This window comes from Oryctolagus cuniculus, chromosome 12 (genome assembly GCF_051225735.1).
Source record: "Oryctolagus cuniculus isolate XC-2025 breed Fujian yellow rabbit chromosome 12, ASM5122573v1, whole genome shotgun sequence".
In the NCBI taxonomy this organism is placed as follows: Eukaryota; Metazoa; Chordata; class Mammalia; order Lagomorpha; family Leporidae; genus Oryctolagus; species Oryctolagus cuniculus.
In genome coordinates, this window is record NC_142878.1 from 92251142 (window position 1) to 92264161 (window position 13020).

The following is a 13020-nucleotide window of genomic DNA, read 5'->3' on the forward strand; positions in this document are numbered from 1 at the left end:
CACACATACACACATATATTTGTAGATTTGTTCCTGGCCTCCCTATTGAATTCCATGGTTATCTATTCTTAGAGCAATATCACAATATTTTAATTATAATAACTTCATAAAAATTTATTTTATCTGGCACAATAAATCTCCCAGTTTTGGTTCTTTTATTTCAAAATTGCCTGTGGCTATTCGTAGCCCTCTTTTCTTCCATGCTAATTTTAAGATCATCTTATCAAATTCTGTGGAAAAAATCCTTTGGATCTAAGATGGGAATGACATTGAATTTATGGACATAATTTGGGGATAATGGCTCTTTTTTAAGCTGTGGCATCTTTCCATGTATGAATGTCCCATGTGACTTTAATATTTAAATCTTCTTTTGTGCCCTTCAACATGATTTTACATTTCTGTCCTTGCAAAAGTCTTGAACATTTTTTGTTAGATTTAATTGCAGATGAAATGATTTCTTATTGTAAAGAACATGTGTCTAATGTTTCACCTCTGGGTATAATGTTGGGTGCATGCTTTCCCTAAAATATTCTGCATCAGATTAAGAAAAATTTCCACTACCTCTAATTCTTGAAGAAGTTTTTGTTTTTAACACAAAACTTTGAATTAAAATATAAATAGATCTGAATTCTTTTTTGAGCTTTATTTATTTGGAAAGGCAGAGTTGCAGAGAGAGGGAGAGACATCTTCCATTCACTGGTTTGCTCCCCACATAGCCACAACAGCCACCAGCCAGGAGCCTGGAACTCCATCCGGGTGTCCCATGTGGGTGCAGGGCCCCAAGGACTTGGCCATCTTCCTCTGCTTTCCCAGGCACAACAGCAGAGAGCTGGATCAAAAGTGGAGCAGCTGGTACTCAAACCAGCACTCATTTGGGATGCTGGGATCACCGGTGGCCGTTTATTTGAATTTTATCAAAAGGTTTTTCAATATAGTTTTTATTTGTTAATGTGGGAATTATATTAGTCACTTTTCTGAAGATGCGATCTTGTTTATAATTCTGGGATAAGTATACTCTGTCCAGCATAGATATAGTTGACAGATAGATGATAGGTGATAGACAGATGATAGGTTATAGACAGATGACACATTATAGATAGATAGATAGATAGATAGATAGATAGATAGATAGATAGATAATAGGTGACTGTATTCAACCTGCAAGCCTGTCTGGGTGCAGAAGAGGAAGGGAGTGCTGTCCCAGGTCAGGTGCACGTATGAAGGTGTTGGTGCTACCTGGGCTTGTGGGCATCTAAAGCTTGATTTCTCTGTTGGCATTTCATGGGTTTCCCTGAGCCCCGTGTACCCCACAGGAACCTCCAGTTGCAATGCTTGCGGCATGGTGCCATCCAGTCGTCTTCGTCTGATCCCACCCACCGGAGGGCAGGCACTTATTCCCCTCTCTGCTGCGTTTGGTAAACTCACCCACCCGTGCCCACTGTCAGTTAGAACACAGCTGCCGCTCAGACGTCCCTTCTCCCTTGCTCTGCCCTCTGCTCCTCCCATCACTGCAACTTGCCTTCCAGTTTCCCAGGTGCTTGGAAATACTCACAACCTGCACTCCTGAGGATGCATTGAGCTACTGCAGTGGTCCTTCAGCCTCTGTGACTGGCTGGAGCAGAGGGGGCAGCACCTGTTCACACTCCCACCTTCAAAGGCATCCTCCAGTCTCCAGATCTCTCCTGTTCGTGTCCCTTTAGCAGGTGGACCTGGCTGCTAGCCAGTGCTGGCAGGACACGGTTCACAAAACCTTGGTGTGTCCTGTGGAGAAGAGGAGGTTTGGCGTTGGCTTTGGCAGTGCAAATCATTTGGTGACTGGCTCGTTCATGGTCACTGGAGCTGAGATGGAGGAATCCCACTTTAATATCTTTTTATACATTTTCTCTAGAGCATTACTAGTTTTGTCTGCACTCAAGTGTTTTGGCATAGAATTGTTTATAGCATTCTCTTAAAGTTTCCCAATCTCTGTGTCTATAACCTCTTTTTCATTCAGAATAGATGCACCTTCTCGGCTTTTTACATCAAACTTGCCACAGTTTTGGTTATTTATTAGTGTTTTCACAGAACATTAAAAATTCTCCCTTTCTGGGCCTGTGCTGTGGCACAGCAGATAAAGCTGACACCTGTGCCATCGGCATCCCATATGGGTGCAGGTTTGTGCCCTGGCCACTCCACTTCCCATCCAGCTCCCTGCTGCCGACCTGGGAAAAGCAGTAGAAGATGGCCCAGATGTTTGGGCACCTGCCATTCATGTAGGAGACCCGGATAAAGCTCCTGGCTCCTGGCTTTGGCTGGCCCAGCCCTCGTCATTGTGGCCATCTGGGGAGTGAACCAGTGGATGGAAGATCTCTCTCTTTTTCTGTCTCCCCCTCTTTCCCTGCAGCTCTCTCAAATAAATAAATAAACACATCTTTTTAAAAAATTCTCTTTTGTTTCTTTGTATTCCATTAACTTATGCTTCTCCTTTTTACTCTTTAACTGTGGAATAAATCATACATACAAAATAGTGAGTATAAATTGTGTGTGTGAGAGAGAGGAATAGCTACAAAGTGAACAAACGTAGATCCATGAAGGAGTCTCAGAAACTGACTACCAGCTGTTGGATCCCCCAAACACACACATCTCTCACTGTCCTAACTGTTGGGTTAATCAACTCTTTACTTTTACTGAGCCGGCGCCGTGGCTCAATAGGCTAATCCTCCACCTTGCGGCGCCGGCACACCGGGTTCTAGTCCCGGTCGGGGCGCTGGATTCTGTCCCGGTTGCCCCTCTTCCAGGCCAGCTCTCTGCTATGGCCAGGGAGTGCAGTGGAGGATGGCCCAGGTGCTTGGGCCCTGCACCCCATGGGAGACCAGGAAAAGCACCTGGATCCTGGCTCCTGCCATCGGATCAGCGCGGTGCGCCGGCTGCAGCGGCGGCCATTGGAGGGTGAACCAACGGCAAAAGGAAGACCTTTCTCTCTCTGTCTCTCTCTCTCACTGTCCACTCTGCCTGTCAAAAATAAAAAAATAAAAAAAAAAAAAAAAAAAAGATTTATTTACGTATTTGAAGGGCGGAGTTACAGAGAGGCGGCGGGGCGGGGCTTGGTCTTCCATTCGTTGGTGAATCCGTCGCTCTTGTCCTCTGCAGTTGTGGGGCTCACGGGCGGCAGCCCAGGGACGTGAACGCACCACCATGGGAAGCCGCTTCCAAGATGTTATTTGCTGAGGCCTCGTCTCTCCACTCCCGGAGAAACGGTGCCAGCACAGATGACAAAGCAGGCAGAACAAAAGAGGGCTGACAGGCAGAACTAGGGCAGTGGGTTTGGGCAGTGACAGCCCCCAGCTCAGCATGCCAGATGCAAGCGGTCCTCCTCGGCGTGTGTGACTGGGCCCTAAAAATAGCCCATTGTGCTCCAGTGAGCTCAGCCAGGCACTGGGTCCTCCCCCTGGACGGGGCTCCGAGGGGGCTCCAAGCAAGCCCTGAGACCAGGCTGCTCCCCATGGCAACCGGGGCAGCCTTTGTCCTGCAAGGCCGAGTCCTCTAGGCGGTGCTGGTGCAGTGACCCGGGCACCTGGAGCCCAGGTAGGACTCCACGCCCCAGCTCACTCGGAGCCCAGGAGCCCTCAGATGAAGCGGCAGGGCCACAGAGTCTGCACTTGATGGAGGCGCCACGTGGCTGACCTTTCTGCTCCTGGCTGTCCCGGCTGCCAGGGACAGCATGACTGAGGCCTGAGAACAAAGGAAGAGGCCCGCTACATGACACAGGAGAGACTTCTGCAAGTGACACCCAGAGCCCTGGGCAGGGAAGGCGTTCTCACCCCTCGCCAGCGGGGCTGGCCCTCAGCCCAGTCATCCTTGTGATGAAAATGAAAGAAAGCAACTCAATTACCTCCTCCAAGGCCTTTTCTGCCTCTATTTTTGGGCACTCCAGGAACCCCACATCCTGCTGGGGGCCTGCACTCTGCTTCCGGGCCCTCCATCCATGCACCCCAGACCCCTCGTGAATGCCCCTGCCGCATTCCAGGGTCCACTTTGTTGAGCAACAGCTGGCAGCCAGGCAAGCCTATCAGGTGCTGGAAGGGGGTCCAGGGCGCCCACTCTGTACCGTTCTGCATTTAAGGATGCTCAGAGGGCCAGCACTGTGGCACAGCCGGTAAAGCTGCTGCCTGCGAGGCTGGCATCCCTAATGGGTGCTGGTTCGAATCCTGGCCGCTCCGCTTGCAATCCAGCTTCCTACTAACATCCTGGGAAAAGCAGTAGAAGATGGCCCAAGTGCTTGGGCCCCTGCACCCATGTGGGAGACCCTGAGGAAGCTCCTGGCTTGGGCCTGGCCCAGCCCTGGCAGTTGTGACCATTTGGGGAGTGAACCAGTGGGTGGAAAATCTCTTTCTCTCTTGCTCTCTGTAATTCTTTCAACTCTCTCTCTCTCTCTCTCTCTCTCTCTATATATATATATATATATACACAAAAGAGGGCTGCTCAAGAACATGTGTCCTGCTTTGCTTCACCATTGAACCCCCGGCTCCAGCCACAGACCCGACCCATATGTGTTGAATGAATGAATGAGAGTGAATGAATGAATGGCTGTATCAGCCGCTGCACCTGAGAGTGCGGGGCGGGGTTGTGAGGAGCAGGACTTCTGAGAGTGCTTTGATGCGAACTGTTGAGCACAAGATCCGGCCTGTCCCCAAGCCTTGGTGAGAGTATGCAGCCTGTTCACTCCCTCTCCCGCGAGAGGAGAAAGACGCTGACCCGGCGCCCGAAACCAGCCCACAACAAGCAGGGAGACTTGCACGGTCGCACGCACTGCATATTTTCTAAACCGTCTGCGGCTAAATATAAAACAGCTAAACCGGGAGGGGGTGGGAAAGGGCAGGGAGGCCAGAGCCGGAGAGCGGCTGCGAGGAGGAATCAAAGGGGAGCCAGCCGCCAGCCTCTGCTCGCAGCTAGCAGGATGATCGCAGAGGAAATTAAAAGTGAGTTTCCTTGAAGGAGGAGAAGGTAATTGGTTCCCTCTGCTCTGGTGTCCCAGCACCTGCCCTCCATCTGCACCCGGAGGAGGAGTCATCATGGGAGGCCGCGGCACCGAACTACAGAGCTCTTCCAGGCCGTCCGAAATGCGCGCACATGCACATGCGCATACAGCACATCCACACGCGCATGCGCGGGCACGCACATGCGCAGTCCATCTGCCCCGTCTTCCCGCCCTCCAGCCGCATCAAACCCTGTCAGAAGAGAAGGTAGGCGACCCGCAAGGCTGGTGGCTAAGTGGCATGAAGGGCTCGGCTGTGAAGTTTGGGTTACTGACAGTAAGATGGCAAAGTGTGTGGACGGCTTCCGGCTTCCGTCACTGTGTAGGCCAGAGGGAGGCCGAGTGACCCCCGGGGTGGTGTCACGAGGGGTTTCGGTGGAGAAGTGTCCTTCGCCTCTGCTCAGGAGTGTGGACCCCAGCAGGCTGGCGGAGCCGGGAGACAGCATCTCCACTCTGGGATCTGGGCCCTCAGCTACTGGTCGCATTAGTTGGGTCTGCACTGGGGCCACCTGCGGAATCAGACCATCTGAGTGTGAGAAAGAGGAAGTCAGCGTTAGAGGGGGACAGAGGGGGACACACACAGAGGAAAGAGAGAGAGGGGCTGGCTGGGCGCTCCAGGCCTTTGTGAAGCCCTCCTGCCCTCGTGTTCCGTACTCCACCCCTCTGGTCTGAAACCCTCACCTTTTGCTTAAGCCAGTTGGCACGGGGTCCTACTAGCTGGAGGCTAAAAGGCCTTGGCCAGGGCCCGGCCCTCAGTTGACCAGGGTCAAGGGCGAGGATGGAGGGCTTAGGGGAATGCACAGGGGCAGCAGGGCTGCCACAGCCGCTTTCCTGCTGGCTCCCTGAGCTGCACAGCCTCTGGAGAAGACCCCGGGGCCGGGCCACCCTCTGGCCCAGCTGGAGTTTGGTTGGGATGAAGGTCCTCACTGCCTTACTTCCTTGGGAACCCACCAGGCCGTAGCACAAGGCATTGGCAGGAACTAGAGATGGGACAGTTCCTAACTGTGCACTCTCTCACTCTGCTCCCAGAACCAGGCATGTTCTGAAGGTGGATGATTTGAAACTGAACAAGGGGGCAGGGGTGAGGGCTGGAGGTGGGGGTGGGGATGGGGAGCCAAGCCAAAGGCTGATAGGAGGGCTGCCGGCTTGCCCAACTCTGGGGGTGCCATGGTCTCTGGAAGGCACCCCTGTGTGGGGGGCTGGCTCTTTGTTTCTTCACCAGCATACCTGCTGGGGACCCTCGCCCCATGGAGACTGGGGATTGGGGCTAGGGAGAACCAGGTGCTGACACGGGCAGGCTCCACGGGAGGGAATCTGCTCTGCTAGGCCCTTGCCTATGGGGAAGGGGAAGACATTAGGAGACTTTGCCAGTGGGAGCCCCGTGACAGTGTCATCACCTTAGAACCAGGGTGATCACAAGGAAAAGCAAGAAGAAATCGTATTTCCCAAATGACATCTGAAATGCTACTAATGTGGTATTCCTCTGCCTCCCAACCATGGTGCACCCCTTATTTGAGAATGTGTAAAACCTTTATCCATTTCTTTTCATTTTTTATATGAAAAGCAGAGAAAAAAAGATGTTGATTTTTCATCCACTAGTTCATCCCTCAGATGCCTGCAGCAACCAGGGCCTGGCAGGCTGGAACTCAATCCAGACCTCCCACACGGATGGCAGGGGCCCAAGCACTGAGCTGACACCCCTGCCTCCCGTGCTGGGCAGTAGCAGGAAGTTGGAGTCAGGACTGTCTGTCACCCAGGGCCTCAGTTGTGAATTGAGGAGGACTTGTTTCCCAACAACTTGTGCAGCTGTGAGAACACTGATGTCTCAGTGTTATGCTTGATGGGTTAAGGGTGAGGACTTGATCTAATGATGGCATCTGGGAGGTGGGTCTAGTGGGAGGTCTTTGGGGGCACAATGGCCACAGCTCGGCTGATCTGAAGCCAGGATCCAGGAGCCCAAGCATTTGGGCCATCTTCTGCTTTCCCAGGCCATAGCAGAGTTGGATTGGAAGAGGAACATCTGGGACTCAAACTGGCACCATATGGGATGCCGGCATCACAGGCAGAGGCTTAACCTCCTACACCACAGTACTGGCCCCAGAATTTCTAGCTTTTAAAAATATCAACATGCTTAAACACCCCAAAGTTAATTATGGGGCTGCTGCTGATGGCCGTGCTCACTGAGAATGTTCTAGAAGCCAGGCACATCCTCTCACTTTATCTGGGTCTCCCATGTGGATGGTAGGGGTCCAAATACTTAGGCCATCCTCTGTTGCTTTTTCAGGAGCATTAGCAAGGAAGTGGATTGGAAGCAGAGCAGCTGTCCCTTGAACTGGCTCTCTGATACGAGATGCCGGCGGCACTAGCTGTGACATAACCCATTGCACCGCAACACCAGCCTCCTCCAAGGCATCTTGTCTGATGTCGTTGCTTAGCTGGGGATATTGCCGTCTTTAGATATGTGACTGAAATGGCATTTGGACTCTGTGTTCATTTATGCTGACTGATAAAAGGCCAACATACATTGTGTGCTTCTAAATAGATATTAAAAAGAGAGAGTGTAAAGGCTGGTGAGATGACAGCATTGTGAGGGTGCTGGGGGAGTTATGCTCTAGGCCAGCCCCCAGCCCTCTTCTCAGCCTTACCTCACCAATCATTCAGCGAGTCCTTATGCAGTGTCTACAACCAGGGAAACAAAATCTCCCAGGGCGGGTCCTGGCTTCACAGAGCTGAACTGTAGGGTCCTTGAGGAAATGGAACGGAGCAACTGACTGCGAGGTGGGATGGGGGTGTGGGCGGGAAGAGAGCAGCCTGGCTGGTACAGGTGGAAACAGACCCAGCCCAGGGGTCTTGAGTCCACAAGAGGAGGGCTCACACAATGGGTTTACATTTGGATCCACTTAGCTCCAATTTTGAAGAATAATAAGAGATAGAGAGAGAGAGGGAGGCAGGAGAGAGAGAGAGAGAGAGAGAGAGAGAGAGAGAGAGAGAGAGAGAATCTTCCATCTGCTGGTTTGCTCCCCGAATGCCCACAACAGCCAGGGCTAGGCCACGATGAACCAGGAGACAGGAGCCAGGATCTCCATCCAGGTCTCCCATGTGGGTGGCAGGATCCCCAGTGTTTGGGCCATCACCTGCTGCCTCCCAGGGCGCGTAGTAGCAGGGAGTTAGAATTGGAAGCAGAGACAGGACTTGAGCCCAGGCACTCTGACATGGGACGCAGGCATCCCCAGGGTGGCTTACCACTGCATCACAATGCCCACTTGCAGATGGTATTATAGCTGTGTGACTAAGAGTAAGTCATTCAGCCTCTCTGAGTCTTCGCTCTCCGTTTATTTCTGTCTTACCTGCCGTCCTGTCTGCCTCATGGGGTTGTGATATGGATTTAAATGAATTCATGAGTGTGACACGGTGTGACACATACATGCATAATCAACATTCATTTCCATTTCAGTTATGACAGGCTCTGCTGTAACAAAACCCAAATAGCCGAGCTCTACTTCTCACCCGTGTGGAAGGTGGGCCACGCATGGTCACGGCTGGGGCTCTTGCGTGTCGTGTCAGGGACTCAAGTGTCTTTTGGTTCTGTGTTCATGGCCTCCGTTCCCAAGGTCACTTTATAATCCCAGGTGACGACTCCAATTCCAGTCAGTAGAAAGGAGAAACTTACACTCTCTTGATAAGGACACACACTGGACATTGCACCACCTACTTTAATTTTTTTTAATTAATTAATTTATTTAAAAGGCAGAGTTACACAGAGAGAGGCAGAGAGAGAAAAGAGAGAGAGAGATCTTCCATTTGTTGGTTTACCCCCCAAATGGGTGCAATAGCCAGGTAGAAGCCAGGAGCCTAGAGCTCCTTTGTCGCTCCCCCTCTTCATGGAGGAACGACACAGGACCCTGCGCTGTTCTTTTGTCTGCTCGGCCCTCCCCGGGTTTGCTGCTGGTTCTTCCCGGGTTGGCTACCGTCCCTTCCACCTCCGTGGAAGGGCGGTTCCCCCTGCCACCTTCCCCACTTCCGCGGGGGAGCGGCACACCGCCAGCCGGCTCTCTCAGGGGCTGCACAGGTGTTCCTCTTAGATGTTCCCTGATGCATGTTGTCTCTCTCCTCCTTTATAGTCCTCTTCCACCAATCCCAACTCTGCTACCCACACGCTGAGTACGCTGCTCTCCTCCAATCAGGAGCAGGTCCTACAGTTTATTGGTTGAACTGGAGGCAGCTGTGTAGAAGCTGTTTCTCCCTTCTCAGCGCCATATTGTGGGAGAGCAGATGCATAGAATAAGTCTTAATTCCAGTAACTTAGTCTAGTCCGAGTTGCTCCCCACAGATCTCCCTTTCTTTTTATTTTTTGGCGTTGATATGCGCCTGTCTTCGGTGCCCCGCGGCACACACTCTGCTCTGCTTGCTAGAGTTGCCCACAGGTGCTTACAAGCCCTACCAATCAGGCAAACCGAATCCGGGTCCTCTCTTCGCCATGTTGTGAGGAGGTTTTTAGGCGCTGATGCGTGCCTGTGTTCGGTGCCCTGCAGCGCATGCTCTGCTCTGCTAGAACTGCCTGCAGGTGCTTACAAGCCCTAGCAATCAGGCAAACCGAATCCAAGCCCTCTCATTGCCGTATTGTGGGGAGACTTATTGGTGTTGATTCGTGCCTATCTTCGGTGACCTGCAGCTCATACTCTGGTCGAGCTGCCTGCTGGTGCTTATCGCCTTACTAATCAGGCAGACTGAATCCAAGCCTTCTCATTGCGGTATTGTGGGGAGACTTATTGATGTTAATTCGTGCCTATCTTCGGTGACCTGCAGCGGGTAAGCTGCTAGCCGCCAGCAGGTGCTTATCGTCTTACTAATCAGGCAGACCGAATCCAAGCTCTCTCATTGCCGTGTTGTGGGGAGGCCTTATTTTTCTCTATTTCTCTATCTCTGGGCATTCCTATCTCACCTATTTTACTTCTATCTACCAGCATTCCTATTTCTCTCATTTTACTTCTAAACTTCTGTTTCTCTTATCTTCGCGGCTTCCCGGCGCCCGCCCCAAGGCTGCTTCTTGGCGCCTCGCCGCCCCGCGGCGGGTTCCCGGCTCTGCGCCGCTCGGCTTCATGCGCTCCGCGGTCTCCACGGCCTTCGCGCCCGCACCACGGCCTTTGCAATAGCCCCACGTTCCCTATCTATCCGCGCCCCGTGTGCTCTCCCCACTTGTGCCCCGCGCGCTCTCTCTGCGCGCGGCGGCTTCTGCGAGTCACACAGCCCAGCTCACGTTTCCGCCATCGGCATTTAGTCCAAGTTCTCCGGGCTAACCTGGCGAATTCCAACCTGGTGGCCCACGTCTCTGCCTCTGGTTCCAGATTTTCGCCTTTTGCTCCCCAGGCTGACTTGAAGAATTCCAAGATAGCTTACGTCTCCGCCTCGGCCTGCCCCTGCGGCTTCAATTTCCCTAACATTTTTCTCTACCCAGTATGTTTCCCTAACTTTTCTTCCAACAACAATATTCCCCTCTCATTTCTCCCGGTTTCTCCCCACAGTCCGCATCCGAGTCCAAGCCTCCTCCAGGTTTCACTTTCGCTTTCAATCTCCTAGCTTCCCCGCCATAGTCCGCATCCGAGTCTATGAAAGCTTTCACTTTCGCTTTCAATCCTAACTTCTTTCCCACAGTCCATATCCGAGTCTATGCCTAGGCTTTCAATAGCTTCTTCCGGCACCTTTTTCCGTCCGGCTTTTCCCTAGGTTCTTTGCTAGTCTCTCTCTCCAGTATTTTCCCACTTCATCCCGTTTCTTCCCTCCTGGGTTTCCTATCCGAGTCACGGCACCATTATGTCGCTCCCCCTCTTCATGGAGGAACGACACAGGACCCTGAGCTGTTCTTTTGTCTGCTCGGCCCTCCCCGGGTTTGCTGCTGGTTCTTCCCGGGTTGGCTACCGTCCCTTCCACCTCCGTGGAAGGGCGGTTCCCCCTGCCACCTTCCCCACTTCCGCGGGGGAGCGGCACACCGCCAGCCGGCTCTCTCGGGGGCTGCACAGGTGTTCCTCTTAGATGTTCCCTGATGCATGTTGTCTCTCTCCTCCTTTATAGTCCTCTTCCACCAATCCCAACTCTGCTACCCACACGCTGAGTACGCTGCTCTCCTCCAATCAGGAGCAGGTCCTACAGTTTATTGGTTGAACTGGAGGCAGCTGTGTAGAAGCTGTTTCTCCCTTCTCAGCGCCATATTGTGGGAGAGCAGATGCATAGAATAAGTCTTAATTCCAGTAACTTAGTCTAGTCCGAGTTGCTCCCCACACTCCTTCAGGGTCTCCCATGTGGAGACCAAACACTTGGGCCATCTTCCGTTGCTTTCTTAGGCACATTAGCAGGGAGCTGGATTGGAAGTGGAGCAGCTGGGACTTGAGCCAGTGCCCATATGGGATGCCAGCACTGCAGACGGCTGCCTTACCTACTGTACCACACTGCCGGCTCCAGTTTATTGGATTAAAGCATCAGTGAGCATGCATGTTAACCAGTTTCCATGGCTCAGAAGTTCAGGAGTCAGAGTGTTAGCCTGCTCAGCGAGGACGGGGGCATCCCCTCCAAGGTGGATCCTTCGCGCAGCTGGCAAATCAGCACCAGTTTTTTTTTTTTTTTGAAAGTCAGAGTTACACAGAGAGGAGAGGCAAACACAGAGAGAGGAGAAGCAGATAGAGGTTTTCCATCTCTGGTTCACTCCCTAGTTGGCTGCAACAGCTGGAGCTGTGCCAATCTGAAGCCAGGAGCCAGGAGCTTCCTCTGGGTCTCCCACACGGGTGCAGGGGCCCAAGGACTTGGGCCATCTTCTACTGTTTTCCCAGGCCATAGCAGAGAGCTGGATTGGAAGTGGAGCAGCCATGTCTCAAAGTGGTGCCCATATGGGATGCTGGCACTGCAGGTGGTGGCTTTACCTGCTTTGCCACTGTGCCGGCCCCAAGGCACCAGTTATTGGCAGGAGGCCTGAGCCCTTCTCACATGGGTCTCTCCATAGCCCCTGGGCATCCTCGTGCTGGGTGGTCAGCTTCCCCCAGAGCCAGTGATCCAGGACAGAAATAGGCAGAAGTGGTGAGGTCTTGGCAGACCCGGCAGCGGGCCACACCATCGCTTCCTGCCTGTTGTGTGCATCAGAAGGGAGTCTCTAGGACTGGCCCACACTGGAGGGGAGAGGAATTAGGGTCTGCTTCAGAAGGGAGGGGCATCAAAAACCTGTAGGTGCAGCCAGCCTTTTCCGAGCCCTGGCGGTGTACCTGGCGTGGTGTGGAAGGTCTACATTTATGATCGCAATCACTTCTCACGGCAGCTGCCTGGGGGTCTCCTCTTATGTCTTTGTGCCGCCTGAGCCTACTTATTTGTCAGCAACAGAGCTGAGGTCTGAGCACCCGCGCAAAGCGTGGGTGATGTGGGGGAGAGGCCGTGCTGGTAAAGAGCGCTGGGGCAGGCACAGAGAGAGAGAGAGAGGGAGAGGGAGGGCTGGCCCGTCCTGTCTCCCAGGGGCCGTGTCCAAGAGCTGGACTTATACAAAGCATTTTTTTACCCCAAAACTGAGCATTAGAAGGAATAAGCCAGGAAGGAAAAAAAAAAGATGATTTTCCTAGGTCGATCCAAAGCTAAGGTCATTGTCTGTTGTTGGCAACCAAGAACCCTGATGGGGAACATTCAGCTGGGCCCAGAGGGGAGCAGTGGGGAGCCCTGGCGGGTAGGTGAGTGAAGGAGAGCCTGGGCCACAGACGCACTGCCATCAGACTGGAGTGGGGAAGCCCACGACCACGGGGCCGTGGGCAAGTCCCAGTGACAAGGGAGGGAGTGGCACTTTGGGAAGGCGTAGGAGTCGAGTGACAAGCTCGTGCAGCTGCCTGGCTGTGGCAGGAGGGTGGGGAGAGCTTCCCACGAACAACACACATCTCTGTGTCTTCTGAACGATCATCTCTGTCCCAGTTTGTGGATCTAAGGGGCAGGCTGTGGCTCAGGGGGTGCGGGCCTGGACCCCCAGACTCCTCTTGTGCTCT

At 53.0% G+C, this 13020-nt stretch overlaps 1 long non-coding RNA gene across 8 annotated transcripts in view; it reads left to right on the forward strand.

Annotated features, from left to right (window-relative positions):
• The first annotated feature begins 4640 nt into the window (after positions 1-4640).
• The window catches only part of LOC108175770 (uncharacterized), a 105414-nt gene continuing 97034 nt past the window's right edge, over positions 4641-13020 (forward strand). For 4 of the 8 annotated variants that reach the window (XR_016218298.1, XR_016218297.1, XR_016218296.1 and 1 more), the window contains exon 1: positions 4641-5222. This is a non-coding gene — a long non-coding RNA (uncharacterized LOC108175770). The remainder of the gene's footprint in view (positions 5223-13020) is intronic. The other 4 variants (XR_011380950.2, XR_001792431.4, XR_016218295.1 and 1 more) reach the window with 4 other exon arrangements.